Source organism: Dermochelys coriacea, chromosome 7, assembly GCF_009764565.3.
Source record: "Dermochelys coriacea isolate rDerCor1 chromosome 7, rDerCor1.pri.v4, whole genome shotgun sequence".
Classification (NCBI taxonomy): domain Eukaryota; kingdom Metazoa; phylum Chordata; order Testudines; family Dermochelyidae; genus Dermochelys; species Dermochelys coriacea.
Window position 1 is genome coordinate 57,888,872 of NC_050074.1, and position 8,128 is coordinate 57,896,999.

The window sequence follows — 8,128 nt, forward strand, 5'->3', positions numbered from 1 at the left end:
CCTAGGCCAAAATATTTCCCTACAAACTTTTTGCTGCAACTGTTGCTTTGATAATTTTCTCTTAATTTCTTTCCCATTTCTCAGAGAATCACATTTGCGCGAGTCTCCTTTCTCTGTCAGCAAACAAAATATCCCTGGTATGAATGTCCATAGGAAAATGCCAGGTTCTTAGTGGAACAAATTTTCTCAGGGTTTTTCTCCCTGCCCAACCCATCTCTAGTTTGTTATGAGAGGAGATCCTCACCCAGAAAGCCCAACCCCCTTCCCTCGCAGGCATGGGAGAAGTGATCCTGGCTCGAGGAGCCCAAATCACGGGCAGCGGCGAAGTGAGGGCCTTCCCCTAATACGCTGTATGCGGAGTCTCTTCTACCTTCAGGTGTGGAGTCCAGGCTCACCCTTTAGCCTTGGCCTCAGCCCAGACCCAACGTGCTCCTTCTTTAGACCAGGGTCCTCTTCTCTCCTCCCCTCACAGCCGGGCCCCTCTGTTACCCCAGAAAGGTGAGGACACATGTACTCTTCTCATAGGAGACCAGGGAGGGGGCACACACCACTGGAGGACGTTGGGGGTGTAGCTTTGGTTTGAAAAAAGTTTGGGATGCTCACATGGCCTCAGATATCTGCAAGTTTCCTGGTCATCATCACCTATAAGAGGTGTGACCTGGAATAGCACTGCAGGCCTTGGCAAGCTCCAGCTGCCCCAGGGAACAAGACATCTGATACTTTTCTACAAGAGAACAGTTTGGCAGCTGTTTCATTTGCTCAGCATTGACTTTCGTAGAAACTTTGGCTTTAGGCTGTATATAACCCTCCCCTGCCCCAGGAGCAACGTTATTCCACGCAACGATCAGTTGAAGCATATTCTGTGTTTTCTACTGCCAGGGTAGCAGATGCAGCTGGTAACTGATTTCACGTTGCCAACTTGTTTCATTTTAATTAAGGAAGGCTAACCAGCTATGGTGTATGGTCCCTGTGAAATATCTCCCGTTCGATTAGTCTATTGCCTACGGCAGAGGTCCCCAAAGTGTGGAGTGTGCCCCCCAGAGGGCTCAGAGGAATGGTGGGGGAGTGCAGCAGGGCCAGGCCAGCCCTCATGGGAGGTGGGGAAGAAGCACCACCCATCTCCACCCCACCCCCAGCTCTGCTCCGGTCCCACCCCCAGCCACACCCCTGGCTCCCGCCCCCGCTCCCCAGCCTTGGTGTGGCTCTGCTCCCGGCCCCACACTAGCCCCCAGTCTCGGCTGCTGGCCATGGCTCTGTTCCCAGCTGGGGCTAGGGGTGGGGTCGGGGCCAGGAGCGGAGTCGCATCTGGCCGGGAACCTGGCTGCTGGCCACCACCGCAGCCTGGGTGCAGCTCTGCTCCCTTCCCTGCCCACAGCCTCAGCCCCTGGCCACAGCTTCATCCCCGGCCTGGTCCCAGCCCAAGACCCACCCACAGCTGCGGCCCCAGTCTTGGCACCCTTACCCCTGCCTGTGTCACCTCCCCTCACTGAGCTGCCACCCCACTCCAAGCCCTGGCTCTCAGAAGTGCGGGGGCATGGATGGAGTTATGAGGGGGAATGACCTTCAAAAGTTTGGGGACCACTGGCCTAGAGTCTATGGCACACCAAAAAACACCACCATAACTGGTAGTATTGTAGGGCCATATAACAAGGCCAAGACCTGAGTGGACCATGGAGACCAAATTCCACATCCTCCCTTATGCAGTTTCTTTCCAAGTAAGTGAGCTATATTGGCAGGAAAGTGTGGAGTGATGGCCAGTGCTGCTGTGTTTCATCTGTGGATCACAGCAGAGCTCCAGCCCCTAGAATTATTATTAATTTAAAAGAAGAGGCAACTGTTGGATACAGATGGAAGGGGAGCACAAGGAAACAACAAGACCGCTACGGAGATAACAACAATGAGATTATTACTCTGGCTGTTGAAACATAACAAGGAATGTGTGGTCGTTTTGCTGGCAGATTTATGGCATATGAAGAAAGGGCTAATTAAGATCAGTTTCAATGTGGGAAGTATTTTTCTGAGATGCAGAGAAGAAACCAACAAGATGACTTTAGGCTGTCTTCTGGCAGACAGCATGTCTACTGGAGAGTAGTCAATATTTTTTTAAAACTCTAAAATGTTGACAATTTTTTGAATAAGAAGGTGGGTGAGGTAAGAACTTCTGGTTGATAAGCTTCCATTAGTGAGAGAGATAAGCTTTCATGCCACACAGAGCTGTTCTTCAGGTCTGGGAAAGGTACTCAAAAGGTATGCCTGCACGTCAAAGAAAAACCCGCAGCTGGCTTGTGCCACCTGACTCCGGCAAGCAGGGCTCAGGCTGTTTAATTTCAGTGTAGAGGTCTGGGCTTGGGCTGGAGCCTGGGCTCTAGGACCCTGCGAAACAGGAGGGCCCAGGGCACAGGAGACAGTGCAGGCCAGTCATGGGTTTTTTTTTGACATCTAAATATACCTAGAATGTCAGAAGGTGGAACAGATTGTTTAGCATAAGCAGTTAACACATATTTCAAGGGACCATTCAAGGTGAAGTGGCCCATTAGCACCTCTCCAATCAGAAGGGGTGCACTCACTTCTCATGAGAGCCTCCTGTTGGCTGGGTGCAATCCTGCACTCTTTCCAGGCGCTCCCTGTTGGCTCTTGCCCTCGTCAGGTTGGTGTTCAGTGACCCAGCCCTCTGGCCAAGACACACACAGTCTCTATGCATGAACAAACAAACCCCTTTCGGGGTAAAAAAAGTCCAAAAGGACCTATCACTATGCCCTGGTTGGTACCTGCAGCCCTGTCTCTGGGCTCAGTTCTCAGCCTCTTCTGATCCATCCCTGCCCTAGTATGGAGCAGTGCCTCCAGGACCTTTAGTGGTCCTCTGATGTCCCCAGCTCTTCACCTGAGTGACTCCTTCACTTCAGTCCCCTTCTGGGGGAAGGGGTAACAAAGTTCAATGAATGGTTGGCCCTCTCTAAGGTCTTCAGCCCCATCCCTGGGCCCTTTAAACTCCAGCCTTAGCCCTGGGCTTCTTAATTAAATTTGTCCCCTTCCCAGGGCTTTGGCTACCCTGCCTATGGTTGGTAGGGGGACCTGGGCATGCACTCTACTCCGGGTCCTGACCCAGGAACCCTACAAATAGCAGCCCCCTGCTGCTTCTTTTAACTCCATTGCTGCTGCTATTCCCTGGGCTGCTTCCCATGTAGCCCCTTCCTCTTCACCCATACCGCAGAGTTCACCATCTGTTCCCTGCTTGAGCAGGGTCTCTCTCAGGCCTCCTCACTTGGAGAGTCTCACAGTCCTTCCTCCTGCTTCTGGTCCCAGCCAGTAACTAACCTGCTCAGGCCCTGCAGCTCCTTTAAAGTGAACCTACTGCGCTCGCATTGGCTGCTTCCCTGCAGCCTTTCTAGGCAAGCCTGGACGACCCACCTTCACTGCTCCTTTTCCCAGGACAGGGTGTGGCAGGACTAGAAGGCCTCGAGCAGGGGGCCTCAAAGGGCCTGGCATACCCAGTCATATGTGGGAAAGGAAGAGAGGGAGAAAGAAAAGGCATCTTGGGTGAGGTGGTTAGTGGGTTACAGATTGTTGTCATAAGCCATAAATCCAGTGTCTCTGTTCAGTCCATGAGTCTGAGTATCTAGCAAGGTTATGAATTGAAGCTCCCAGGCTTTCTTTTGGCGGTGTTGTGCAGGTTTCCTTTGAGGATGAGGACTGAGAGATCAGATCTAGAATGATTGCTTTGTGAGAAGTGTTCACCCACAGGTGATAGGGTGTTTTTGTCTTTTATCATTTTCCTTGTGAGTTCATTGGAGTGTGGTGATTGTCTGGTTTCACGGACATAGCTGTTGTGGGGCATTTAGTGCATTGGATGAGGTAACCGCATGTTATGATGGGCATGTGTAGGACTCATGGATTGTGAAAGGTGTGTTGGGGTAGGGTGTTGATCATTGTAGCAGTGGAGATATGTTTACAGGTTTTGCATCTGTTATTCTGAAAGGGCCTGGAGCCGCTTTGAGTTGTGTCCTGATCTGTGGGGAGCTTGCTTCTGATGATGAGCTTGGAGAGACTGGGAGGTTGAGGGTCCAGGAAACATTTCTTTCAGGATGAGGTCTCCATTGAGTATGCATTGTGATTGTTTAATGATATCACATAGAGGTTCCAGTATGGGGTGGGAGGTGACAACTCAGGGTGTGCAGTCAGAGGGTGGGGGGCGGGGCGGTTATTTCCAGATTGAAGAAGATTCTTTTGGGTGGCCTGTTCCATGATGAAGTTCCAGGATATCATTTTCTGGTGGAGTGTCCTTGTTTGGTGAAGGCACTTTTAAATGGGTTAAGGTGTATATCCAGGATTTTCTCCTCAGAGAATATTCTGTGGTATCTGAGTGCCTGGCTGTAGATAACAGATTTTGTAGTGTGTTTGGTGGTTACTGGACCTGCGAAGATAGGTATGGTGATCCGGGGGCTTCTTGTATACAGTTGTCTGTAGTGTTCCATTGCTGAAGTTGATTGTGGTGTCCAGGAAGTTGATGCTAGTGTGGGAGTATTCCAGAGAGAGTTTAATGAATGGATGATGGTTGTTGAGGTTGTGGTGGGAATCTATGTCGTCTGTCCAGAGGATGAAAATATCATTGATGTATCTCAGGTACCATTGGTTTGTGGTGCATTTATCCATAAATTCTTTCTTGAGGTGGCCTAAGAAGAGGCTGCCATACTGGGGAGCCGTCCTAATATCTAGGGCTGTTCCCATGGTTTGGACAAATTGTTTGTTGTTGAATGTAAAATTGTTATTGGTGAAGATGAAAGGGATGAGTTTGGTGATGTGTTTGGGGTGGAGAGCTGAGGGTTGTCTATTGTCTTGTAGATAGTTGAGGCAGGCAGCAATGCTGTCATTGTGAGGGATATTGGTGTATAGGAAGGTGACACCCATGGTGGCAAGGATGGTGTTCTGAAAAAGGTTGTTAATGTTGTGGTGTTTATGGAGGAAGTAGGTTGTTTCTGTGTGTGGTGAGTGGTTTAAGGATGGTTTCTGTTAGCCCTGATACTGCTTTAGTAAGATAGCTGTGGCGAGATATGGTGAGTCTGTCTGGGTTCCCTTATTTGTGTATCTTGGGAAGCATGTAGAAGGTCCGGGGGGGGGGGGGGGGGGGGGGGGCGGGGGGGTGTCATGTGGTTGAGGTTGTAGAATTTCTCTTGGAATCATTGTATTTAGCTGTGGCACTCTGAGTCCATTTCCCAGACCTGAAGAGATCTATGCAAGCTCAAAATCTTGTCTCTCTCACCAACAGAAGTTGCTCCAATAAAAGATATCGCCTCACCCACCTCGTCTCTCTAATATCGTGAAACCAACATGGCTACAAGAACACAGCAAACCACATTTTTTCCAGCATTTTCCCCACCAGCTGTAGCTACTATCCAGACTCTGTATCTGAATTTATAACATTCTCATGGCTATAGAATGTGAGCACTGCCAAAGTTATGAAAAGGCCAAGCCCTCATCCTTATCTTCCAAGGAGTTGATGGATGACAGCAGATGCACATTTGGTTCAGGAGGTATTAAGACTCATGGCCATGCTAACATCTTGCAGAAGGGAGTTCCTAACCCAGTGCCAGGAAGGTTTGATTTCCCATGATATGCAAATTGCACCCCAGGACATTGTCTGGGGAGTGCAGCTGTCATACAGAGGAAATCACAGAGAAAGAGGGTCAGTTTCTGAGTTCTCAGGTTCTGTCCTATTCAGAGACCTTAACCAGGTCTGAGATTGTTCCAGGAGCTCATGCAGTGTGCAGAGGATCAGGGTGATGTGTACTCATTGCCTTGTGTTGGCTTCTTTTTCACATTCACTGTCAGCTGCAAATAGGGCCTGATCCATTACCCATTGAAGTTGATGGGAATCTTTCCAGTGACTTCAGTGAGCTTTGGATAAGGCCCAGAGCATGCATTGTAGTAGCCAAGTCTATGGTACTTTCACTGTGAATCACAACAACAGTAATCTATGAATGTTATTATGCTTGTAGTACATACAAAATGGGAAGTGACTGCCTAGGAAGAAGTTCTGTGGAAAGGGATCTGGAAATCATAGCATACACAAAGTAAATATGAGTCAAGAGTGTAACACTGTTGCAAAAAAAGCGAACATCATTCTGGCATGTATTTGCAGGAGTGTTGTAAGCATGACATGAAAAATAATTCGGCTGCTCTACTCCACACTGACTAGGCCTCAACTGGAGTATTGTGTCCAGTTCTGGGTACCACATTTCAGGAAAGATTTGTACAAATTGGAGAAAGTCCAGAGAACAGCAACAAAAATGATTAAAAGTCTAGAAAACATGACCTACGAGGGAAGATTGAAAAAATTGGGTTTGTTTAGTCTGGCAAAGAGAAGACTGAGAGGGGACATGATAACAGTTTTCAAGTACATAAAGGCTGTTACAAGGAGGAGGGAGAAAAATTGTTCTTCTTAACCACTGAGGATAGGACAAGAAACAATGGGGTTAAATTGTAGCAAGGGCAGTTTAGGTTGGACATTAGGAAAAACTTCCTGTCAGGGTGGTTAAGCACTGGATTAAATTGCTTAGGGAGGTTGTAGAATCTCCATCATTGGAGATTTTTAAGAGCAGGTTAGACAAACGCCTGTCCGGGTGGTCTAGGTAATACTTAGTCCTGCCATGAGTTCAGGGGACTGGACTAGATGACCTCTCGAGGTCCCTTCCAGTCCTACGATTCTATGATTCTTTAGCATGTTTGTTTGTTCCCCGTTATACAAGGCAAGTGGGTAGAAGACTATGGTCCCAACAGGCATCCTCAGTTTGTGTTGTCTGCTTATGAGCACAGACCAATTCTGTCTGTACAAGGCCGGACTGTATAAATGATATGCAGTGTCGAGATCATTTCATTCTCCACTCAAGTGCAGCCCTGCATCAGCTGTTTAACAGCACCCAGACACCTCATGCTGCAGGAAATGGAGAAAAGTACCATAATCCACTGAAAAGTGCAAGGGAGTGTGTGAGGAGGTCAGATGTATTACCCCAGTGAGAATGTGGCCAGGACACCACGGTTAACATGACTAGTCTCATCAATAAGTGGTCAGGACCTTGATTCTGCTACGACTTAAGTCCCAGATGCAGAGCTAAGATTTTCAGGCAGCAGTGGTGGTACTGCAGCTGTTTCATGCTGACTTTAAGAAGAGAGCAGGTGCTAGTTGCAGGCTTTGCCCATGGGAGCCTGGGTGGAGAATATGGGCAACATGGCAAACACCTTGCCAGGTGTGGACACAGGGGAGATAAGATTGGTTACGGAATAACCCAAGCAGATGGGGATAGAAAGAGAGAAGAACAATTCAAAGAAACCCTCATGTCTGCAGACCAGCTTCCAAAGTCTCTTTTTACTCCTGTAACAGGATAGCCTGTGCTCTAGAACAGTGTTTCTCAAGGACCAGTCCCAAAACTGGCATCAGTCCCTGAGATCTCCCTGACACAATTTAGGAAGGCAGCAAGCCAGTCCCGGGTAGCAAGAAGATTGAGAACACTGCTCTAGAATATCTCCCCTTTATTTATGGCTCTCAATAGTAGCACAATAAACAAACAGACACTGAATACATAAGGGAAGAATTAACAAGCCCGTTAAATAAACCATCTCAGATTCTCTGGCTTCAGTATCTTTGGACTCGGCAGATAGGAAACCTCAGCTTCTTTAATAGCCAGCAGGAGAGTCAGTATCTATCTCTCTATCACTGTGCCCAAGCTATAGCACAGGTCTCTCCTAAACCAGTGACAAGATCCTAGGACATTTTTCTCATGACTCAACAGCTGCTAGACCTGAACTTACTACAGTGGCATTATTGTATTTGAATTGGCCTGGCTTAGAAGGTTCGAGGACACCTCCCTCTATTGCACATTGATGTGATCCAAAGCCCACTGAAGTCAACTGGCAGACTTCAGTGGGTTTGGATTAGACCCTATTTACAGCCATGGGACTCGAACCCATGGACTTCAGATATTCAGGGCTGGCTTATGTAGTGAAGAATGTAATGCAATGGTCTCATGTGAATGGGCCTGTCCCCTGCTAATGGCCAGTCCCAGAAAGTATAAGACCCTGCAACTTAATAACCACTCCCATAGTTATCCTGTTAGCTCAAATAACAGAACCTTGT